The 25,668-nt window shown below is 43.9% G+C and overlaps 1 pseudogene; it reads right to left on the bottom strand.

The window, feature by feature from the left end:
• Positions 1 to 19,594, bottom strand: part of LOC131276819 (vomeronasal type-2 receptor 116-like) — an 80,137-nt pseudogene extending 60,543 nt beyond the window's left edge.
• Positions 19,595 to 25,668: the final 6,074 nt, after the last annotated feature.

The following is a 25,668-nucleotide window of genomic DNA, read 5'->3' as shown; positions in this document are numbered from 1 at the left end:
GGGAATGAACACCACACTTCAAGAAATCAAAAATACACTCGCAGCAAATAGCAGCAGATTAGAAGAGACAGAGGAGAGAATTAGCGGCATGGAAGACAGTACATCAAAAATCAAACAGATAGTAGAATTGGTCAATAAAAAGATAGAAAAAATCCAGCTAGGACTTAGGGACCTGAATGACAATGCAGAATGCATGAACATACGTATTATAGGCATCACAGAAGGAGAAGAGAAGGGAAAGGGGACAGAAGGGGTGTTGCAGGAATAATGGCTGAAAACTTCCCAAATCTACTGAGAGAGATGGATGTACATATTCAGGAAGCACAATGCACGACAAACATCATAAACCCCAACAGGCCCAACCCAAGACATATACTTGTCAAATTATCTGACACTCAAGACAAAGAGAAAATTCTAAAAGCAACAAGAGAAAAGGAAACCATCACATACAAGGGAGCCTCATAAGATTAAGTGTTGATTACTCATCTGAAACCATGGAGGCAAGAAGGCAGTGGTATAATATAGTAAAGGTACTAAAAGAAAAAAATTTCCAACCAAGAATACTCTACCCAGCTAAACTAGCATTCAAAAATAAGGGAGAGTTCAAAATATTCACAGATAAACAGAAATTGAAAGAGTATGCCAACAAGAAACCTCCACTTCAAGAAATACTAAAGAAAGTTCTGCAGGAAGAAAGGAAAAAACAGGAGAGGCAGACTTGAAGGAGAGTGTAAGAGGAACAAAAATGACAAAAACAGAAGGAAAAAAATAAACCAAATATGACAAATGCAAGTCCAATCAATATATGGCTAACATAATTCCTTGAAAGTAAACACACTGAATGTCAATGGATTAAACTCACCTATCAAAAGATTCAGACTGGAACACTGGATAAGGAAATATGACCCATCCATATGCTGTCTACAAGAAACACATCTTAGATCCAGGGATGCATGGAGGTTGAAAGTGAATGATTGGAAAACAATCTTACAAGCAAACAATAACCAAAAAAAGGCAGGACTAGTTATATTAATATCAGACAAAATAGACTTTAAATGCAAAACAATTGTGAGAGACAAAGAAGGATACTACATATTAGTGAAAGGGGCAAACTCTCAAGAAGGACAAATAATCATAAATATTTATGCTCCTAACAAGGGTGCCTCCAAATACACAAAGTAAACACTGGAAAAACTAAGTGAAAGAATAGATGCCTCCAGAATTAGAGTGGATGATTTTTATATACCACTATCAACTTTGGACAGAACATCTCAAAAGAGAATCATTAAAGAAACAAAATATTTGAACATTATCTTAGATGAGCTAAATCTAATAGACATATACAGATTATTACACCCAAATAGAGCAGGACATACATTTTTCTCAAGTACACATGGATCATTCTCCAAGATAGAACATATGCTAGGCCACAAAGAAAGGCTCAATAAACTCAGAAAGATCAGAATCATACAAAATAATATCTCTCTCCACAGTGGGGAGAAGCAGGAAATCTGCAAGGTCCACAGGCCGAGATTGAACACCAAGATATGGAAATTAAACAGCACACTCTTAGAAAAACAGTAGGTCAAAGAGGAAATCTCAAAAGAAATTAATAACTACCTTGAAACTAATGATAATGATAACACAACATACCAAAACTTATGGGATGCAGCAACAGCTGTACTGAGAGGGAAATTTATAGCCTTAAATTCATACATCAAAAAAGAATAAAGAGCAAAAATTGAAGAACTAATTGCACATTTGGAAGAATTAGTAAAAAAACAGCAAAATAATCCCATAGGAAGAAGAAAGAAAGACATAACAAAGATGAGAGCTGAACTAAATGAAATAGAAAATAAGAAAGCACTTGAAAAGATAAGCAAGACCAAGAGTTGGTTCTTTGCGAAGATCAATAAAATTGAAAAACCCTTAGTGAGACTAACCAAAAAAAAAAGAATTTGGAAATACACAAAATAAGAAATGAAAAAGGAGATATCACCACTGACCCCACAGAAATAAAGACTATCATAAGAGGATACGTTGAAAAACTATATTCCAACAAAAATGACAATTCAGAGGAAATGGACAAATTACTAGAAACACATAAACAGCCTATATAGATGAAAGAAGAAATTGATGATCTCAAAAAAAATCACAATTAAAGAGATAGAATCAGTCATTAAAAACTTCCCATCTAAGAAGAGCCCAGGGCCAGATGGCTTTATAGGTGAATTCTACAAAACATTCCAGAAAGAACTAACACAAACCCTGCTAAAACTCTTCCAAAATTCAAAACATAAGGAACATTACCGAACTCATTCTATGATGCCAACATTACCCTAGTACCAAAGCCAAACAAAGACAACACAAGAAAGGAAAATTACAGACCAATTTCTCTAATGAACCTAGACGCAAAAACACTCAACAAAATACTTGCTACCGTACTCAACAACACATTAAATGACTTATACCCCATGACCAAGTAGGATTCATTCCAGGTAAGCAAGGATGGTTCAACATAAGAAAATCAATCAATGTAATACACCATATAAACAGATTGAAGAAAAAAAATCACATGATTATATCTATAGAGGCAGAAAAATGCATTTGAGAAAATATAGCACGCTTTCTTGATAAAAACACTCCAAAAGGTGGAATACAAGGAAATTTTTTGAACATGATAGAGAGTGTATATGAAAAACCCACAGACAACACTGTTTACTATGGTGAAATCCTAAAATCCTTCCCTCTAAGATCAGTTACAAGATGAGGATGTCCACTCTCTTCCCTTCTATTTAACATTGCCTTATAAGTACTTGCTCGAGCACTGAGGCAAGAACCATATATAAAAGGCATTCAAATTGGAAAGGAAGAAGTCAAAATTACATTATTTGCAGATGACATGATGCTATACATAGGAAACCTGGAGAGGTCTACAACAAAACTTCTAGAACTCATAAATGAGTTTAGTAATGTCACACGGTATAAGAACAATGCACAAAAATCAGTAGCATTTCTTTACACCAATAATGAGCAAGCTCAGGAGGAAATAAAGAAACAAATACCATTTACAATAGTCAATAAAAATTCAAATACCTAGGAATAAATTTAACTAAAGATGTAAAAAATTTATACACAGAAAACTACACAAAATTGTTCAAGGAAATCAAATAAGACCTAAATAAATGGCAGAATATTCCCTGTTCATGGATAGGAAGACTAAATATTATTAAGATGTTTATCCTACCAAAACTGATCTACACATTCAGTGCAATCCCAATAAAAATCAACACAGCCTTCTTTAAGGAACTAGGAAAACTAAATATGAAATTTATTTGAAAAGGAAAGAGGCCCTGACTAGCCAAAGCCATATTCAAAAAGAAAAATCAAATGGGAGGAATAGCGCTACCTTGCGGTCACCCCTCGGGCTGAAGCATGGTTTGCTGGCCTGGCAGGGGAGCGGCCGCGGTAGGCCAAGCTGCTGCCCCCATAATAGGGTGGCTGGTCGGACTCACCGCCACCCCTGAAGGGAACTCGGCATGGGCGCAGAGTGCCCTTGGGTCTCCCCTTCTCGGCAGCCATGCTTCTGTGGCCGCCCCTCCTCCCGGATGGCTCCACACAATGCCTGTGGGGCGGCACCCTTCTTCTTCTTTCTCCCTGTGCAGGCGCAGGGCGGGAAATTCCAGTCTGCCCTTTTCCCCTCCCCCGACAGCAGCAACAGCCAGGTGTGGGCGGGAAACTCAAGTCTGCCCTCCACCCCAGCAACAGCAGCCACCAATCCCTAAACCCTGCCCCTTCCCCCAGCAACAGCAACAGCCAATCCCTAATCACCACCCCTCCCCCATCCAGTACCGCCCACTGACCTTTTGCCGGCAACCAATCAGAACAGGGCGTGGCTTCGACCAATCAGCCTTCCCCAGCCCCTATAAAACTGTTGCCTCTCCCTCAATAAAGTGGACTTGCGTGTTTACCTTGTCTCTGCGGTAGTTCTTCTGCCGTGCGCCCTCCAGTCCTGAGAGCCCCCGACAAGGGCCTGGCCTCCCTTGTCCCCAGTTCATCGCCTGCTTCTCCGGGCGACCCCTTCGTCGCCGGCTTCACCGGGCGACCCCGTCAGCCAAACTGCGCAACCCCTGTGAGACCGACCCCTCGTCTGCTGCCGGACCGACCCCTCGTCCCAAGTGGGACCGACCCCTCATCCTAAGCTGGACTGACCCCTCGTCCGCAGCCAGACCCCACTTCTACCGACCAAGCAAGCCGCCGCACTTCCTAACTTCAAAACATACTACAAACTTACAGTAGTGAAACCAGCAGGGTATTGGCATAAGGACAGACACACAGACCAATGGAATCGAATTGAGAGTTCTGACATAGATCCTCATATATATAGCCATATAATGTTTGATAAAACCACCAAAACCTTTCAACTGGGAAAAAAAGCCTATTCAACAAATGGTGCCTTGAGAATGGGATATCCACATGTAAAAGAGTGAAAGAGGATTACCATCTCACACCTTATAAAAAGATCAACTCAAGATGGATCAAAGACCTAAATATAAAAGCCAAGACCATAAAGACTTTGGAAAGCAGTATAGTGAAGCATATACAAGATCTTGTAATAGGAAATGGCTTCATGAACATCACACCAAAAGCACGAGAAGCAAAAGACAAATAGATCAATGGGACGTCCTCAAAATTAAAGCTTCTGTCCCTCAAAGGAGTTTGTCAAGAAAGTAAAAAGGGAGCCTACACAATGGGAGAAAATATTTGGTAACCATATATCGGATAGGAGACTTATAACTTGCATATATAAAGATATCCTATATTTTGAAAATAAAAAGACAAACAACTCATTTAAAAAATGGAAAAAAGATTTAAACAGACACTTCTCCAAAGAAGAAATACAAATGGCTAAAAAGCACATGAAAAAATGCTCCAAATCTCTAGCTATCAGGGAAATGCAAATCAAAACTACAATGAGATACCATGTCACTCCTATAAGATTGGCACCTATGATAAGAAACAGAAGGCTACAAATGCTGGAGAGGATGTGGAGGAATGGGAACACTCATCCACTTCTGGTGGGAATGAAGGAGGATCCAACCATTCTAGAGGACAGTTTGGCAATTTCTGAAAAAACTAACCATAGATTTGCCATATGACCCAGCAATTCCACTGCTGGGTATATACCCAGCAGAAATGAAAACAAGGGCACAAACCAATATGTGCACAACAATTTTCATAGCAGAATTGTTCACTATCGCCAAAAGTTGGAATTAACCCAAATGCCCAACAGCAGATGAATGGATCAATAAAAAGCGGTATATACATACAATGGAATACTACTCAGCTTTAAGAACAAATACACTACAAACACACTTGATAACATGGATGAATCTTGAGAACCTTATGCTGAGTGAAGCAACCCAGGCATTGAAAGACAAATACTACATGACCTCAATGATATGAAATAAGTAAACCAAGCTGCCTCAGAGAGCTAGCAACTGGATGATAGGCTTACAGTAAATCGGGGGGTGGGGGGGTAGAGGAAGAATGTAAGGTGACATTTACATGGGTGAAATCTATGATAAGCTGGAGGTAAGTATGCATACAAGGAAGGGATAAAATGGGTGAATAGGGTCACCTTTAATTGGGGCTTTGCAGGCTTGAGGGGACTAGGGATGGGAGGATGGGTAATATTGCCCAAGAAATTAGGGGGAGGGTGGGGCAACATACAAACAGAGATTGTCAGGTATTTGGTTGAGAGTATAATGCTGAGAAAACCTTTTCAAAAATATAATAAGGAAAGTTGCCTGTTAAGATACTTAAAGGGGTTAATCTGACTCAGGACAGACCCCTAGGGAATATGTGAGTGCTCATTTTGCCAGAGTGGGTTATATCATTGGGTAGAGACCATATGATGAGAGTAAAGGTATACCCACATCCTGGGCAGGACTGAGGCCATGAAATAGAGGGAACTGTATAGCTCAAGAGAAATGGTGTCTCCCAGGGCATTCGGGCAGTTGAGCATGTCAAGCCCTCAACACTGTTGCAAGTATCCCTGAACATGGCTCTTCAAGAAATGAAGATTAACTGTCACTGTGGGCCCTAAATGGAAGGGGGAAATAGGTATTGAATAGATGGAACCAGTGTAACTGTGAGGGCAATAGAAGTGTTTCACAAGAGAACGCAAGGATGGATATGACATGTAAAGTTACACCAAAAATATACAGGGGCTGATAGGATAAAATGTATATCATAACGTTAAACGAATGATAACTGAAAATTTAGGAAATTGTATAGTCTAAAATATAAACCACAATGTAAACACAAATATTACCTTGTTTGAAAGCTATTGTCTTAATATCTGTACATCAGTTTCTGTAAATATGGTATGAACATGTTAAAAGATTATTGCTGTGGAAGGGAAAAGGTTTTATGTTGGATATGTGGGAGTACTGTATATTGTATATATGTATTACTGTGATCTAAAACTCTTTTGAAAATAAGTTTAATAATTAGAAAAAAAGAAAAGAAAAAGGTAGGATGTAGAATTTTTCCAAATTAATATGTATTCTATATCTAAACTTTAAACTCATCACTATATTCCATTTTACTATTAAGGGAAACTGGCAATATATTGCGCTTTACTTTTCGGGAAGTTTTGGATCACAGAGTGGTTCAACAATGGCAGCGGAGGAATACTGGTGTGGGATGTTATTAACAGGGGACACATGGTAGGCAGGGAGTTCTACAGGGCATATATCCAGGGTACATAAAAATGTTTGGATATTTTCATAGTGGAAACAATTAAAAACAACAACTGAGGGAGTGCTGAGTTCCTAGCCAGGGGAGCTCTATCACAATCCCTAAAGGAACAGCAACAATCCCCCAAGTGCAATGGCAAAGATCAAAAAGGAATGAAGGTCCAACAATGAGCCCCTGATACTAATGACTATCCTTGTGAGCATGTGCACCTGAAATAAGAACAAGGCTAGAGCAGCAGTGTGCCTAAGAGTTCCCTCCTGAGAGCCTCTGTGTTACTGAAATGTGGCCAGTCTTGAAGTCAAACTCAGCATGTAATGCATTGCCTTCCCCCCAGCGTGGGACCTGACTCCTGGGGATGAGCCTCCCTGTGCCGAGGGATCACTACCAAGTACCAGCTGATGATGTAACTAGAAAATGACCTTGAATAAAAGGGTCAACTTTTATTTGGACCAGGAGAATATCTCTATCTACATATAATAACAGGAGTTAAAAATGCTTTTTGACCTAAATCAAGGGGGAAATGGAAAGGACAAATGAGTTTATATGGCTATGAGTCTCTAAAAAAATTCGGGAGGTTAACAGAGGGGTTGCCCTTATGCACACCTGAGCAGAGTCCCAGAGACAGATAAAGTAGATACAACCCCAGTTATTGGTTCTTCTGAGGGCTACAGAGACCCACAGGTTTTATGGTCATGGCAGATGGGGTTCACTGCCATGTCAGTTGGCCCTTCTTTGGAGTTGGTGTTTCTGTGTGATGGAGCTGGCCTCAGATGTGATCTCTTTTCACAAGCCTTTCCTGTTACTTTACCAGAATTGTATTTGGTGCTGGTGTTTGACATATACTCAGGGGATCTGAATCTCTGTACTGACCATATGATAGCCAGGCCCTGGACCTCAACAGACATCAGCTCCTACACTCAAGTTTATTGAACTTACCCCACTTAGCTAACATGGAGTTGAAGAATGTCAACCAGCACACCATGGAGCCAAGAGTACCTACAACTTAAAGCAGGAGGATTGCAAGCAGCATCCATGTGGAATCTAAGCCCCTCTTGACATAGATGTGGAATGGACACAACCAATCCAAGATCCACAGGATGGAAGCATAGAATATGCATTAGAGTGGACTAACTGATATTCTATTCATGAAATATTGTGGTTAGTAATTGAAGAAAATGTGACATTGGTGTGGAAAAAGTGGCCATGGTGGTTGCTGGGTATGGGGAATGGGAGGAAGAGGTGATATGTGGAGGCATTTTCGTGACTTGGAGTTGTCCTGGGTGGTGCTGCGGGGACAATTACCGGACATTGTAGATCCTCCCATGGTCCACTGGATGGAATGTGGGAGAGTGTGGGCTATGATGTGGACCATTGACCATGAGGTGCAGCTATGCTCAGAGATGTATTCATCAAATGCAATCAATGTTTCATGATGATGGAGGAGAATGTTGCTATGGGGGGAATAGTGGGGTGAGGGGGCTGTGGGGTATATTGGGACCTCATATTTTTTAATATAATATTTAAAAATTAATTAAATAAGTAAGTAAAAAATTAAAAAATGCAACTCAAAGAGAAACTTAGGCATTGTGCTGTGCATTAAGTAATACTAAGTATTGTACTTATATACTTGATGATTGTGATGGTATTTTGTCTATTCTAAATAATACGCAAGGGGAAATTGAACATGTTAAATGTTCTAGTAATCTTCATTTTCTAAGTAGTTAATAAACATGCTTGTAAGATAAAGGAATAGCCACCTTGCCTGAGAGCAGTAGGAGAAAAAATCCTTTAATTAATGAGACCACCAAATTAATTTAGGGGTGACTTCTCATAGTCTTCACCCCACACCAGGTGAAAGACATGTTTAACCCAGGTCTCCTTCTTAGCTCTTATTCCTAAACCTGCCCACTTCATACCCTGGGGAGGGATGGTAGACTACAAAACTAAGTGTTTTTTTCTACTACAACAGAAACAGCAAATGAGGTTGCTAAGATGCACTTCAGCTTTGTCTTTTAAGGTGGTCTATGTGTAACCTTCCCTCACCTAGTACCTGGGAAACCAGGTTAAGATCAAATCCTAGGAGGAGAACAGACCTCACTCTCAATGAGAGCCAAAATAGAAAGGAACTGATGTAACAGAGGAAATGCTTTGCTAACACTTTGATATAATAACTCAACAATAAGAAAGCAATACACAGACATATATTTATTTATTTTATTAACATTATATTAATAATTGGAAGAATGTAAAATGAGGAAAGGATTGTCTACAAATAGGGGTGCAACTGCTACATCATAATTCTTTATGACATACATACATATAGTTATAAGCTCAGCAAACTGGGTGACACAACGACATACTTGGCCCACCTGTGGCCAGAGCCTGTTTGGATGAAATGTAAATATATACAGCTAGATCTAGATAGTGAATCTTTGTTCATTGAAAGTGTACAAAATAAGTGAAGGATTTTCTATAAACAGGGGTTCAACTGCAATATTCCAGTCCCTCACGATATGCATACATACATTCCTAAGCTCACCAAACTGGGGGAAACATTGATATACCTAGCCCACCTCTGGCCAAATTCCCAATTGGATGCAGTATAAATAAATAAACAAACAGACAAACAAACATATCTAGCTTAAGAAGACTATACTGACAATTAGTGTGAGAAACAAGAATTATATGATCATTTGGATGATTAAAGCAATATTGATCAGAGTCACAAAATGACATAAAAATAGAATAGTTGCATGCGCAAACTCACCACCATCCAGCTCACAGCTAGGAAGACCAGAAGCAGCAGCCAATGCCAATGTCTTGATTGGAAATAACACCTGTGCAGAACATGCTCTCCCTGGGTGGGACTTCAACCTGCTCCATCAGAGATTAACTCTTTTCCTGAGGTCATGATTAATGAACTGGATACTATAGATACCAACTTGAAAGTACTCCATCAATTCCCAAGGAAGTGGCCAGTCTCCTCAGGGAAGAACACAACACTCCCAGGGAGCACATTCCAAGGGTTATGCTTCATCCCCAAGATATGGCCAACCTTCCCAGGGAGGAGCACAATATTCCCCGAAAGCATCTGTTCTTATCTGTTAGAGACATTCCCCTAATATGCCAACTATTTTAGTTCTCATTATGCCTTCTGAAATATGAAAACTGCTGACCAGTAAAACATTGCTAATTAACAAAGTGTCATGCATGATATTTCACTTTTAGTTTTGAGCAATACTCTACTAATTTTTCCCAATATACATCTATCTCTCTATCTAGTCACCTATCTATCTACCTATCTATCTATCTATCTATCTATCTATCTATCTATCTATCTATCCATCTATCTATCTATCTAATCTTCCTACTAGCTATCAGAAGAAATTATTAGCAAAATGTGCTTACAAATCAGAGCATTTATGATAATTTGGTGACCACTGATTGTGGCTAAATTTGCATTGCTTTGGTCGCTTTTCCAGCTGTTTCATTAGCTACGTGGAGCCAGAAGGCCAAACACATGTTTCAGAATTTATCTTCCTGGACCTCTCAGAAGACACTGAAGTGCAGCCCCTCCTGCCCATGTACCTGGTCACCTTCAAGGAGAAGCTGTTCATCATCTTGGCCAACATCTCAGACTCCCATTTCCACATGCCCACATATTTCTTCCTGTCTCACCTGTTTTTTACAGATATCATCACCTCCTTTACTGTCCCCAAAATGCTACTGTATATCAAGAGAGAAAGAAAATCATGGCTTATATAAACTACCTCCACCAGATGTATTTTTATCTGTCACCCCCTGCACTACCCAGTCACCATGAACTGCTGGCTCTGTGACTTCCTGCTGCTGGCATGCCTATTATTCAGAGTTCTGGACTCTCTTTTACATTGACTAATAGTTTTAAGATTGTCTTTTTCTGAAGATTTGGAAATTCTCCACTTTTTCTGTGAACTTAAGTATTCCAATGTGCTTATTTTGATCGTTTCCGCAATGACCAAGTGAGGTATTTTGCAGCTGGATTTCTTGGTGTTATCCAACTCATAAGGATCCTTTTCTCTTACTCTAAGGTTCTAACTTTCATATTGAGAATTTCATCATTTGGGGACCAGAATAAAGTATTTTCTACTTGTGGGTCTCATCTCTCAGTAGTCACTTTATTTTATGATACATGTTTTGGAGTGTATCTTAGTTCTGCTGCTACCCAAAACTCAAGGGCAAGTACAATACCCTCACTGACATATTGTGTGAACATTCCCATGCTGAATCCCTTAATCTACAGTCTTAGAAACAAGGATATAAAGCAGACCTTAAACAATCTCTCCTGCTGAGACAACTTCTCTTTATAAAAGGATCATTTGCCTCGAAATTAGAAATTTTCTCCTGATTAACAGAAATCAAATACTGAGAAAGATAAATCTAGATACTTTTATTAATGCATAGAAAGATAATCTGCTACAGGTCTAATTTCCAGAATTATTTCCCTTTAATTTTTGTCCATCAAAACACCTCTTTTTATGTAATTTCTTTTGAATAACTTGAATTTTCTGTTTTATTCCCTAATACAGTATTGGAGTGGAAATCTTCAGCCTTAAATTTCAATAGTAAAATATTTATTACAGGTAATTGGTATATTTAGAATTATAGTATGTGTTGGAGGAATTAATACAAACTGCAATATCAGCCAGATGAAAGCTATAGGTCATTTACTATATTAATTTGTTGAAAAAATCTGTTATATCAAAGTCTTTACAATTGATGCTAGAATTTCTGTTAGTTGGTTCCAGAAAGAGATCACATACAGAACGTGACTTAGTATCTAATTATGTTTGCAACAATTCACATTGCATAAACCACACGTGCCTTCTCCTGCACATTCAGCAAATGTTAGGTTAGGCTATAATAATACCTGATTATTCAAACCCTGATAATATCACTTATCACAGTTTTATTCCAGAGATGCAGTTTTGCTGTATAACAATTTTTTGATACGCAGGAAGTTTTCTGGAAAATTCTCTTGGTGCTTCCTACAATAATAGTCCTCATTTCATTGTCATAAAAGGTAATGTGAGGGAATCAGACATTGCTCAACTGATAGAGTGTCCACCTACCATATGGAGGGTAGGGTCCAGGGTATGATACCCAGGATCTCCTGGTCCATGTGGTAAGCTGGCCCTTGTGAATGCTGCTGTGGGTAAGGAGTACTGTGCCATGTATGGGAGCCCCATGTGCAAAGAGTGCACTTCACAAGGAGAAGAGCCCCACGTGATAAAAGGGCTGCCCCCCACCCCCCAGGAGTGGCACCATGCAGATGGAGAGCAGACAGAGCAAAATGATACAACAGAAAGAGACACAGATTCCTGGTGCTGCCTGACAAAAAATGTAAGCAGACACAGAAGAGCACATAGTTAATGAGCACAGAGAGCAGACAATGGGGAGAAAGGAGAGAGAAATAAATAAAAATAAATAAATCTAAAAAAAGGCAGTGTGAAAAGAAATCAAAGAAGACCTTAGCAATTAGTAGTATGTTCTTTGTTCATGGATTAGAAGTTAAATACCATGAAGATATCAATTCTACCAAAACTGATTTAGAGTTTCAACATAATCATATTAAAAAATTCCAACAGCATACTTTAAATGAATATAAAAGTCAATTACCAAATTTATTTGGAAGGAACAGTGGCCCCGAAGAGCCAAGGAATTCCTAAAATAGAATAATGAAGGAGGAGGGCTCATGCTTCTTGATGATGAATTGCATCACAAGGCTACAGGGGTCAGAACAGCATGGTATTGGCATAAAGACAGAAAAAATGATCACTGGAGCAGAACTGATCATTCAGAAATAGGCTCCCTCTTTATGTTCAACTGATTTTTGATAATCCTACCAAGTTCATGCTACTAAGAGAGAACAGGTTCTTCAGCAAGTGGTCATGGAAGAAATGACTATTACTAACCAAAATAATGAAACAGGAACCCTAAATCACTCCCCACACAAGAATCAACTCAAAATGAATGAAATATCTAAATATAAAGTTCAGGAAATTTCCTGAAGATAATATAGGGAAACATCTTCAAGTCTTTAGGTATGTGAAGTTCTCTTAACCCTTTATCCCCAAGCTGAGCAATGGGAGAAAATATAAATAAATGAGTCTTCCTCAAAACTAAACATGTTTGCACCTGAAGGACTTTGTGAGGGAGATCAAAAGTCAGCCTGCTTAATGTGAGAAAATATTTGGAAACCACACTTATGACAAGGCTTTAATATCCATGACATATAAAAACATCTGACAGCTCAACAATGTAAAGACAAATAGACACAAATTTTAAAAAGGGGGCAAATGACTTTAATGGACAGTTTTCTAAAGAAGAGATCCAATAGTGATAAAACATGAGAAAATGTTCAATATCACTAGTTTTTTTGAAATGCAAATCAAAACTACAACAAGATGTCATTTTACACTTAATAGAAAGTCTTGATTTAAAAAAAAAAAGGATTCCACCAGTGTTGGAGAGAATTTGGAGAGATAAGAATGCTTATTCACTATTGATGGAACTGTAGTATGGCACAGCTACTCTGTAAGTCCACTTGAAAGTTTTTAAGGAGTGTAGCTGAGCGAGAGGGTTTCGTCCTCACTCAGGCCCAAGAGTCGGGGGGGCTTGCTCCTGCCGAACCACCGGCGGGGGGTGCCCCAAGAGGGAGCACCAGTTCTCCAGGCATGGGGGACGCGCGGTTGGGGAAAAACCATGGAGAGCGCTTGAGCGCAAGAACAGGTCTGCTTTATTACGGAAGTACACTTAGCTATTTAGGGTTGGGTAGAGGGAGGGGCGTGATGAAGGGAGGGTTGGCTAAGGGGTGGCTGTGGACAGGCTGAAGCTGATGGATAGACCTGAGGTAAGCAGTTACTGGGGAAGAGGGCAGATTGTGGGTTGGCAATATGGGCGGGACTGGCGGGAAGGATGGCGGGGGCTGGAAGGGGAGGAGGGGTGGAGAAAGGCGGCAACAATTGCTCCTTTTGTTTTTAAAAGGAAATAGAGGCAACAAGTTTTGGTGCGCACTGTGGGTGTGAATAACTCGGTGTGCGCAGCAACAAAAGGCAAGGATTATGAGGAGGAGGAGGAAAAGGAGGTTATAAGGACGGGTACTGGAATAGGACGAGGGGTAGGGGGAGACCACGAGGACTGGCTGGCCGTGAGCGGACGACATAGCATCTGGCCAGGACGCATGTGCCCGCTTTTAGGGTCGGCGCACGCCGGCGCCTGGCGCGCGCCGAGCCTTGCCAGCGAAACGGGCTCGTGATGTCCCCGGACCCCCCGCCCAAGGGGGAGGAACAGTTGGGGAGAAGTGAGGGGAGGAAGACAAGAAGCTATAGGCGTGCGGTCTGGAGTAGGTGGTGCGGGCGGAAGGGGCGAGGTGGACGGCTGGGGGGGACTCAGCGGTGGCGAGGCGTTGGTAGTGGACTTGTACAAAGGAGCTGAACACTGCATTGGCTTGATCTTTGGCAAGGTGGACTATCCTTCTGATGGCCCAGGGGCCCACAGTGAGGGCTAAGAGGATAATGATAAGGGGGCCTAGGAATGGGAGCAGGTATGGGAGGAGAGAGATAGGTAATATCTTGATCGACCGCCTGCCGGAGGGCAAGGGCGGTGATCCCCGTGCCTGCTCCAGTGAGACCTAAAAGGGTGGCGATGGGAGGGGGCTGGGGTACAGAGTCGGGGGTAAGCGAGGCTTGGGGTTGTGCGAGCTGAGGGAGGCAGTGGCGAGGGGGGTGCCGGGCGAAGGAGCGGGCGAGGTGGAGCGGGGCAGAGAAGGGGGTTGTGCCTTTGGAGGATTGAAAATCTGATTTGGGCCCACTGGGGTGGAACGTGTGGGAATTGGCTCCTTTTTTATAGTGATAATGGCACCGTAATCGTAGCCTACTGCATACAGGCGGGCTCCCCACATGCGGCCTCGTAACCAGAGGTCGGAGTTGGGGTCTTTGACTGTGAGTGTGATGGTGTTCCATCGAGTAGCATTACGCTGGAGAGTGAGGTATGGGTCTTTGTTAGGGGCGCCGGACCATCCGTGGGCGATGGTTTCGCACCCCCAGGAAGGACAGTAATAGTGCGTTGGGTCATGGCATCCTCTGGCGGAGGATGGGCACATGTAGAAACCTGTGGCAGTGGGGTTGTGTTCCCCCCACTCATAAGACGGAAGGTTCATGCGTCCAGTGAGGTTGGCGACATCAGTAGTGAAAGAGGGGGCAGAGGCGGTTACGTTCGAGGCGAGGAGCCTTTTTTGTTGCCAGAGGGAGAGGGTCCAATTGAAGGGCTGGTGACTTGGGTTGGCAGCGGCTGGGAGAGCGAGGGAAGCCAGGACGAAGAGAACCGCTGCGAGGCTGTGTAGAGGCATCATCTGATGGTGCGGCATCTTGATGATGGCTGGTGCTGGATCCGGGTGAACGGGGCGACCTCTGGGCCGTATCCACTGTCAATGTTATCTCTCACTGAAGGCATAGGGTGCTGATCATTCGGTGGAACTAGTGGGTCAGTGGCAGGCCAGATGCAGCGCCCAGGAATCCAGAGCGGCTGTGGCTCAGACTCTGGAAAGACACAAGCAAAGCCCCTCCCCTGTGCTAGGAGGGGAGCTGGATCTTGCCAACGATTTGTGGCAGGGTCTTTCCAATGGACAAGGGGAACTTGCGAGGGCTGCCACATGGGTCCCCAGTGCTTATGGGTAGGGGAGAATCCATTGTCATCGAAGGTCAGGAGATTGTGGTGAATGAGGCAGGCAGTCACGACGTCGGCTGGGGCCTTGTGGGGAGAAGAGGCCCTTTCTTTTTGAATAAGTAGCTTGAGCTGTTGGTGAGTGCGCTCGACGATTCCTTGCCCCTGTGGATTGTATGGAATGCCAAAATGATGCGTGATGTGATACATCTGCACAAAGCTGGCGAAGGCAGCACTGCGATATGCTGGTCCGTTGTCTGTTTTGAGATCCCATGGAATTCCCATGAACAAAATAGCTTGGCGAAGTGCCTGGATGCAGTGTTTAGCACTTTCTCCCGCAAGAGGGACTACATAGCACAGATGCGAAAAGGTGTCAATTGCCACATGAAGATATTTGAGGCAGCCGAATGTGCTGACATGAGTGACATCTAATTGCCACCTTGAGTTCGGGCGGAGGCCGCGGGGGTTAACACCCTGAGGCTGCAAAGGCCCAAGTGGCAACAATGGCGCGCAAGTCCGGCATGCGCGCACAAGGTGGTTGCAAGTTTCAATGGGAAGGTCTGGGAAGAGCTTCCGGATGGAGTGCGCAGAGAAGTGGAATTGGGAATGCAGGAGCTTGGCTTGATTAAGAAAGTCTCCAAGCCGCCGCCCGTCAGCAGGGTTTTCATGTAGGAGGACCGGGTTTACCTGGCGGCTTGACACAGAAGCATCAGCGAAGTCATTCCCTTGAGCCAGCGGTCCTGGTAGGCCAGAGTGGCTTCTGATATGAGCAATGAACCAGGGCTGCTGCCTCGCCTCAAGCAGTCGCTGTACGAAGGCGAGCGCCCGATCGATGTTTGAGTCACCTGGTAGGAAAGTAGCAAGCGGGAGGCTGCAACACACCTGAAGAGTGTATAGGCTGTCAGTAAAGATGTTGAGAGGCTGGTCTGGGTGGAGATTGAGGACTGTAGCGACAGCTAGAAGCTCGCCCACTTGAACAGAAGAGTCATTTGCGAACAGCAGTTGCCGTGGCTCAGGATTCTCAGGAGTGTATATGAAGGCAGCAAACGCCGTTTTTGAGGCATGTGAAGGCAGTGATAGCAGAAGGGATCGGGTTCCGTGCGGGCAATGGACGGAACGGGTTGGAAAACGCCAATTGAGACATTCCCTGCAGCAATCAGTGATGAGGATAGTGGTTGTCAAAGGAGCCGCGAAAGAGCTCTACCAGGCTCTGCATTTGGGCATTGTTCATGATGAGGGAGGTAACTTCCTTGGCATCTAAAGGCCAAACAATAGTGTGTGGCGGGATGCCATACGTTTGTATGGAGAGAAGTACTAAGTCAGTGGCCAACGTGATCCAGGCTCTTATGAAAGGGCAGATTTTCAGGAGTTTGCTCTTTGACGTATGCAGAAAAAGGAGAGGGCCATCTTGCCACAAGAGACCTGTGGGAGTGATTGGCATTGGCAGAACTAAAGCCAAGATTGGAAGGGTGGGGGAGAACCGCTCCAGGCGACACTGTTGCAGGGCGGCGCTGACTTGTTGGATGGCTTCTCGAGCCTCTGGAGTGATGATGATGCTGCGAGTGGTCGCCATTGGAGGGCTGTCCCTTGTCTGCAAAAGCTCGAAGAGAGGCTGCATTTGCGCTGTTGTGATGGGAAGCGCTGAGCGAAGCCAATTGATTTGCCCGCAGAGCTGTTGGAGCTCAGTTAATGTCATCCTTGGAGAGAGGTGGATTTTTGGGCTTGTGGGCTGGATAAACCGATGAAAATGAAAGCCTAGGAATTGAAAAGGAGGCTGGAGGTTTATTTTGTCAGACTGCACAGTAAGCCGGAGGCTGGAGAGGTTCGTTATTATTGCCGAGAGCAGATCATTGAGGAGCGCACTGGAGCTCGCTGCTAAAAGGAGGTCATCCATGTAGTGGAGGATGTATGTGTGCTCCGGATTGAACTTGGAGCGCAGCGGCTCAACAGCATGGTTGACATACAGTTGGCACATAGTCGGGCTGTTGCGCATGCCTTGAGGCAATACTCGCCATTGAAATCGCTGAGCTGCGCCTTGGTTGTTGATGCGTGGAACCGTGAACGCGAATTGTGGACAGTACCGGGGGTGAAGAGGAATAGAGAAAAAGCAGTCCTTGATGTCAATGGTTGCCACATGAAAATGCTGGGGGACTGCGGTGGGGTGCGGGCATCCTGGTTGAGGTGATCCCATTGGCTTAATATGTTTGTTGATCTCACGGAGGTCGTGGAGAAGGCGGTATTTGCTGGTGTTCTTTTTGCTAATGACAAAGACTGGTGAATTGTAGGGACTAGTGGACGGCTCTATATGCCCTGCTTGTAGCTGCTCTTTGACGAGGGCAGAGAGAGTCTGCAATTTGTGAGCTGGCAAGGGCCACTGCTCGACCCAGATGGGCTCCTCTGTGTCCCATTCCAGAGGGATAGGGTCAGGTTTTGAGATGGGAGCAGTGGCCCCTAGAAGGGGGGGGGGGGCAGCGCAGCTGAGAAGGCTTCTGTGGTGATTCGGGCCTTTAGCTGGCTGAGGACATCTCTCCCCCATAAGATGGTCTGGACTGACGAGAGGACGAGTGGACGAATTTGGCCTTCGTGGCCTTCTCGGTCGCTCCAATGCAGAGGCTGGGATGTTTTCCAGGAGGCAGCGGCTCTGGTAGTGCCGATGACTTGAGGGCCAGTTTCAAGGGGCCAGTGATTGAATGCGGCGATTTCGAAGGGAACACAGGAGACTTCAGCGCCAGAATCCAGAAGCCCATCAAGCCATTGCCCATTAATCTTAAGCTCTAATGAGGGTTTCTGGCAGCGTGTGATGGGCATTGTCCACATTATGGCTTGGGAATTTTTCTGGGGGCCTCTTGGGGGTGGGGCTGAGGCCTGCCCCGCTGGAAGTTTAAAGGCTGCTGGGAACCTTGGGCGGAACGGCAGTCGCGGGCCCAGTGATAACCTTTCCCACAACGCGGACACGGCGTAGAAGGGCCCCTTGGCCGTCGCATCGGCGGGTCTGAGCGAGGCGCTGGGCCTGGCTGGGAGCACTCGCAGACGAAGTGGCCAGGCTGGCCGCACCGAAAGCAGACGGAAGTGGGGCTGGATGAAACAGCCATGGCAGAGGCAAAGGCAGCGGTGAGTGTTTTGACTTGTGGGTCGACGTCACGGCAAGCAAGGACCCATTCGTGCAGAGCTTTGTTGCGTATGGGAAGGATTACAGCCCGGAACGGCGCAAGGCACCCATCAATGACTAACTCTTTGGCTAACGCAAATTGGGCATCCTCGCTGGAAATTTTCCGCTGACAAGCTTCCAGGACGCGGGCGACAAATGCTGGGAAGGTCTCATTGGAGTCCTGAAGCAGCTGCGTGAGCTTGGTGGGCTGCTTGGTGGAAACTAGAGAGAATGACCGCTGGACGAGGACCTTTACCCGGTGCCAAAACCCTGGGTCAATTTCGAGATAAGAACGAGGGTTTGCATAATTGTTGGTGCCCGTGTATGCATCGGAGGGATCGAGGACGCTAGCCTGGGCATTCTCCACGATTTGCCGGTCAACAGCTGCTTGGTAATGGGCGCGCCATTCGATAAATTGACCGGGCGTCAGGATGGCATGGGCTAATGCAATCCAGTCATATGGGAGAATGAGTTGGGTCCCCAACTCCTCAAGTAGTTGCTGCGCATAAGGGCTGCCAATTCCATCTTCCTTTACAGCTTTGCGGAGGGTCCTGACCTCTTCCGCTGTAAAGGGTAGCCAAGTTTGGGGTCGCTGTAGCGTGGGCTGCGGATTCAGCGGATACAGCTGAGGGGTTTGAGGAGGCGTGGCACCGGGGACCGATGGAGCAGCCAAGGCAGGTGAAGGGCTATTGCCGTATGGCGGCGGCAAGGGATAAGCGGAACATGGGTGAGAAAATGGCGGCTTAGCGGCTTCCGGGCAACAACAAAATGGCAGCAGGACCCTTCCGGGCGCCAGCCAAGATGGCGGAGCAGCTACATCCGGCGGCGGACAAAATGGCGTGGGGGGCGCTTCCGGTTTAGCGGAAGATGGCGACCCTGCAGTTTCCGGGCCCGAACTGGATGCTGACCGGGCAGGAAGAGGCGGGTAGAGGCGGGAGGAGGAGGATACTGGCGGAGAAGAAGCCGGATGCGCGCCATCTTGGGCAGAAGTGGAGGAAGAAGGCAGAAGTCCGCCATCTTGGGGAGTGGCAGGAGTGGTTTCTGTCTGCTGCGGGGAGCTCAGGCGGGGAGGTTCGCGCTCGAGAGCAGCAGCAAGTTGGTTAGACAGAGAGTCAGTGTCGGCGGACTCATCGGTATCACAGTCTAGAGGCCGTTTGGGAGAAGCTTCATAAATGGCTTCGGTCGGAGCGCCAAGGAGACAAGCGCGAATGGCCACGAGAACGGGTAAGAGGCCTGCTGGGAAGGTGCATTTCTCGTGCTCCATGGCGGAGGTGACTCGATCTATGAGTCACGAGTATGTGTCCGGGCTCCAGAGTTGGCAGGTGGCGAGCCACGGATTAAAAGGGAGCAAGAGATCCCAGTACTTTTGGAGCTGCCGCAAGGAGATGCGGACTCCATTGGCATCGAGCAGGGCAGCGAGGGCCCTGACTTGCGGCGCCTGATGCAATGACAAAGAGGCGCCCATGACGGGATAGGGACGGGACGACGGCGAGGGGTCCCTTGGGGCTCGTCCGGGCGAGGGGTCCCTACCTGGAGAGGAGGACGATCACAGCAGCAGCAGCAGCAGAGAGGGGCCGGGGAGGAGCTGCAACATTGGGCGCCAGTTGTAGCTGAGCGAGAGGGTTTCGTCCTCGCTCAGGCCCAAGAGTCGGGGGGGCTTGCTCCTGCCGAACCACCGGCGGGGGGTGCCCCAAGAGGGAGCACCGGTTCTCCAGGCGTGGGGGACGCGTGGTTGGGGAAAAACCACGGAGACCGCTTGAGCGCAAGAACAGGTCTGCTTGATTACGGAAGTACACTTAGCTATATAGGGTTGGGTAGAGGGAGGGGCGTGATGAAGGGAGGGTTGGCTAAGGGGTGGCTGTGGACAGGCTGAAGCTGATGGATAGACCTGAGGTAAGCAGTTACTGGGGAAGAGGGCAGATTGTGGGTTGGCAATATGGGCGGGACTGGCGGGAAGGACGGCGGGGGCTGGAAGGGGAGGAGGGGTGGAGAAAGGCGGCAACAAAGGAGGTCAGATATAGATCTGCCGTGTGACCTGACATTGCCATTACTAGGTTTATGACCCGGCCCGCAGGTCAAACAAACCCGCACCTGAAAGAGGGAGTGGGAATTGGGGGACAAGAGGCGAGAGAAATGGAGACAAGACAGGATTCTGATCAAGTCTCCATTTATTGAGGGTACAGCATCAGAATATATACTAAGGGGAGGGTATTTAGCAGGGGGTGATAGGCTGATGAAGTGGCTCTTCCATATAAGGCAATAAAATGCTGTTACACCACTTGCTATAGGTTACGAGTCTTCAATGCTGGTCATGGCTTCAACATCTTGTTGCGCAGGTGCGACACTTTTTGCCCGGGAAACTGGGGAAAGGGGAAGAAGAAGGCAGAACCACGGGGGTGGAGTAGGCGTACTTATGAAAACCGCCATGTTGCTGGAGACCGCAAATGCACGTAGCTCCGGGCGGCTCCCCGCAGGTTTATACCCAGAGGAACTAAGAGCTAGGATATGAACATATATCTGCACTGCAGTGTTCATAGCATCATTATTCACAATTATGGTAAGCAACTCATAAAAATATTGTGATATATACACTTGATGGAATATTATTCAACTCTGAAAAGAAAGAAATCCTGAAGCATATGACAACCTAGAGGAACCAAGGGAACATAATGTAGAGTAAAGCAAGTCAGACACAAAAACTGAAACATTGTATGAATTTGATATTATGAACTGAGCTGAAAGAGCAATTCATGGAGTTAAAAGATAGAATATAAGTCATTAGAAAATAGAATGAGTTTATAGATTTGAAAGGTGAGTTTTAATATGTGCAGACTTGGTAAAAGTGTATTTGTTAACATTTGGAAATGCATAAAAATGGTGAAAGCACATCATAGTGTTTGTAATTAGCAGCCCTAGTATATGAGTAAAGTAGTGTTTGAAAGGGAATTCCAAGGTCAATTATGTCAATTGAAGAAAATATAAAACTTAGAACTTGGTAGCATAGAGAACCTTCTTGTGAAAAATTAATATTGTTAATAGTGCATATATAAGGATGTTTTCTATGAAATGTAAAAAATATATGTTGATGTTCTAAGATGTTTGTATCAGGATGATTTGGGAAAAACAGAATAAAAAAACTATGGACTGTAAAGTATAATAATATATTTTATATTAATAATAATTAATGATAAGTGAAAGAATGTAGGCAGAAATTACTACCTATTGTTATATTTAGTCTAAACAAAATGAAAATTCAAATAAAATCTAGTGACAGAAATAGAATAGCAATTATGTATGGCAGGAGATGGATAACATGATTGAGAGGTGACTACCAAGGGGTAGGCTTTTTGTGTGTTCTTTTGCTTGATTCCTTTGTGTGTGTTTTTTTGTAGTTGTTTATAGATATTTTTCTTTTTGGAGAAATGAAAAATCACTAAAATTGATTGAAGTGATGAATGCACAACTCTGTATTTATACCAAAGTCCATTGTAAATTTTAGAGGGATTTTATGTTTTATGGATATGTTTCATCAAAATTGATTTAGCAGAGCCATGTGTTAATTTTGTCCACTGCCAACCATTAGTTTTCCCAGATATTAGGAAATAATACCAGAGTTTTTATATAACCTACTGTGTTCTCTGTGAACTAGAAAAAGGCCAATACCTCCTTCATCACCTGACTCCAGAGCCATCCATTCCTTTGACTTGAAAACCAGAGTGGCATTTTGAGATTAATAATTGCTGTGAGCTAGTGTCTAATCTTGAAAAAAAATGTGATCTGCCTATTATTTAGTATTCACTTCAACTTCTTTGGCAAAGTTTGAATTCATCTTACTTTTTAATTTATCATCCCACATGATCAGACCCTGATTTTGAGTCATCCCCACAGTGAAATGTACTTTTCAGAGATTTTACATAGGAGAACTTTGGACTTCAACCCTTTATGAACCCACTTCACTAATACAGAATCTCAAGGACTTCAGTGTTGACAGTTCACTAGAACTGCAGCTGGCATATGAACTCCTCTACCCATCAAGATCCTTATTATTATTTATTTTTCAGGTGATGAATTTCTTACGTTAGGTCATTCTAGGGGTGGATTTGAAAGTTGAAAGGAAATTTATAGCTATCAGTGTCTACATTTAAAAATAGAAAAGAACAGTCATTAGTCTTTCTACAGATCTGGGGGAACTATGAAAAGAAGGGAATACAGAACTTAAAGTTTGTAGATGGAGGGAAATAAGAAATACTTGAGTGGAAACACATGAAATGGAAAAACAATTGAGAGATCAAATAAAATAAAAAGTTGGTTCTTGGGAAAGATCAGTAAAGTTTCAAAGTTTTAGATACATTGAAAAAGAAAAAGGGAAGAGACAAATTAATAAAATCTAAATTGAAACTGAGGACATTGCTAGAAATTGCAGACATTAAAGGATATATGTGAAAGCTTAGAAAATGGTATGGGAACAATCTAGAAAAAGAAATGTACAACTTCCTATCAACATACAACATATGTAAACATACTCAAGAAGAAATAGGTCTCCACAGACTTATAACAAGTTAAGGGATTGCATCAGTAAGTAAAAACATTCCATAAAAGAAAAGTCCAGGATCAGCCAGCTTCAAAGATGAATTCTATCAAATATTCAAAGAAGAATTATTTCCAATACTTCACAAACTCTTCTAAATTGGGATCTCTTCATAATTTATTCTAAAGGCTAAAGTTGTTGTGAACCCAAAGCTACTTTAAGATCTCACAAGTAAAGAAAACCAAGGGAAAATTTCCCATTTGAATATAGATGCAAAAACCCTCAAAAAAAGCTAGCTTATCAAATTCAACAGGCGATAAAAAGAGTTATCCTTCATGAGCATGTGGTATTTATTCCAGGATGCATGATTGCTTAACATAAGAAAATTATTCAGACTTGAAACGCCTACCCTCTGGTTTATTGGACTTACCATGGTAAGTAGGCACTTACAAGAGTGTCTGCAACTGCAAACAGGACAATTGCATCCATCATATATGTGGAATCTAAGACCACCCCTGATATAAAAGTGGAGTGGCCATAAACATCCCAGGGTCCACAGGATGGAGGAATAGAGTATGGGCTAGAGTGGACTTACTGATATTGTACTATGGAACTATTGTGATTAGTAATGGAAGAAATTGTAGCATCATTGTGGAGAAAGTGGCCATGGTAGCTGCTGAGGGTAGGGAGAGGAAGAAGAGATATGATGTGGGAACATTTTCAGGACTTGAAGGTGATCTGGGTACATGCAGAGTAAGAAAGGCATATTTGGAATCTGCAAAGATGTTAATCTTGGCCACAGCCGCAGTGGTAGGGCTCGGGTAAGGGCAATTATTTCGGATTTTTGTGCTGATGTGTTACCCGGGAGGAGCTGGGCCACTACTGTGGTCTCAGATGTTATTACAGCATATCCCACTTGCTGATCACTGCTGTGAGTAAAACTACTCCCATCCATGAAGAACTCCATGTTGGGATTTGGTAGTGGCTGGTCTTGAATATCCAGCTGACAGAAATAAACTTCTTACCATGTTTGCAAACAGTTTTCGGTTGGAATTCCTGGCTTGATGTGTAGCAGAATAGCAGGGTTCAGGGTTTTTACAAGTTCCAATTGGATGGATAGATTTTCACAAAATAGGATTTGATATTTAATCAGGCCACTGCTGGTCAGCCAGTTCCTTTGGCTTATAAGTTTGTGATTAATGCGTGTGGAAACTAAAACAGTATAGGTTGCCCAAGAGTTAATTTTATGACTTCTAGTGTTAGTATTGCTGCAGCTGCTAAGCTTGCAGGCGTGAGGGCCATCCTTGGGCTCCAGAATCCAGTTGTTTGGATAGATAAACTACAGGTCTTTGCCAGGAACCAGAGTATTGAGTGAGTACTAGGGCAATACTTTGGTGATTATGAACATATATGTAGAAAGATTTTCTGAGATCTGGAAGTCCAAAGCTTGGTGCTTCCATCAGAGCTTGTTTAAGAGCATTGAAAGCATCCTTCTGTGGGATTAGTGAGAGCAGGTAGTTATTATCTCCCCCTTTTGTGGCTTCATATAAAGGGCATGTGAGGACCCCAAATTTGGGGGTCCAAATGCAGCAGAATCCAGTTACTCCAAGGAATTCTTACAACTTTTGGCAGTTGTTGCATTCAGGGAGGCAACAGATTGATTCCTTTCTTTCAAGACCCCATTCATGGAGCCCCTGCACTCTTTTATAACCTAGATATTTGACCTGAGGTAGGCAGATTTGGGCTTTTTTCTTGGACACCTGATAGCCCTTTTTTTTGCAGATGTTTTAAAAAGACATGGGTTCCACCAGCACAGTCTTCATAGTTGGCACTTCCAAGAATGAGGTCATCTACATATTGGAGGAAAAAACAATTATGGCTTTCTGGTTTAAAGAATTTGAGATCACTGGCCAGGGATTGTCCAAAAATAGTGGGTGCATTTTAAATTCCCTGAGGGAGTTGTGTGCAACTTAGGTGCTGGTTTTTGCTGGAGTTCAGATTGTCCCAGGTAAAGATGAAAATCATTTGACTCTGGAGCACTATCTGAATGCAGAAGAAGGCATCTTCATGATCCAGTCATAAAAAGTAGATTTCCTTTGAGCATATCAAGCTGAGGAGAGTGTATGGATTAGGGATTGCAAGATATAGAGTTATTACTGCTAAGTTGACTGCTCGCAAGTCCTGGACTGGGCAGTCATCCCCATCAGCCTTTTTAACTGGGAAGAGTGGCATATTCCATGGAGATTGGCATGGTCTTAGGATGCCTTCATTCAGCAATCTCTAAATATGTACCAGACTTTTTCTTGCCCTTCAGATGAAACTGGATATTGCTTTATGCTAATTGGGCTGTGTGTGGGCTTTGTTTCAATACTAATTGGAGTAATGTCATGTGCCATCCACTTTGGGTTGCCTTCTGCCCATGTTTTGGACACATCTTTGAAGGGGAGCTGTGTGGCCATAGATTGGTGAATTTCCCTGAGGCCAAACAGTCTCATTCCTCCTGCAGAGGGTGGGTTAGCACTAT

The sequence above is a fragment of the Dasypus novemcinctus genome, chromosome 30 (genome assembly GCF_030445035.2).
Source record: "Dasypus novemcinctus isolate mDasNov1 chromosome 30, mDasNov1.1.hap2, whole genome shotgun sequence".
NCBI classification, from domain to species: domain Eukaryota; kingdom Metazoa; phylum Chordata; class Mammalia; order Cingulata; family Dasypodidae; genus Dasypus; species Dasypus novemcinctus.
The sequence above is the reverse complement of the archived record's forward strand: the minus strand, read 5'-3'. Positions and strand labels throughout refer to the sequence as shown.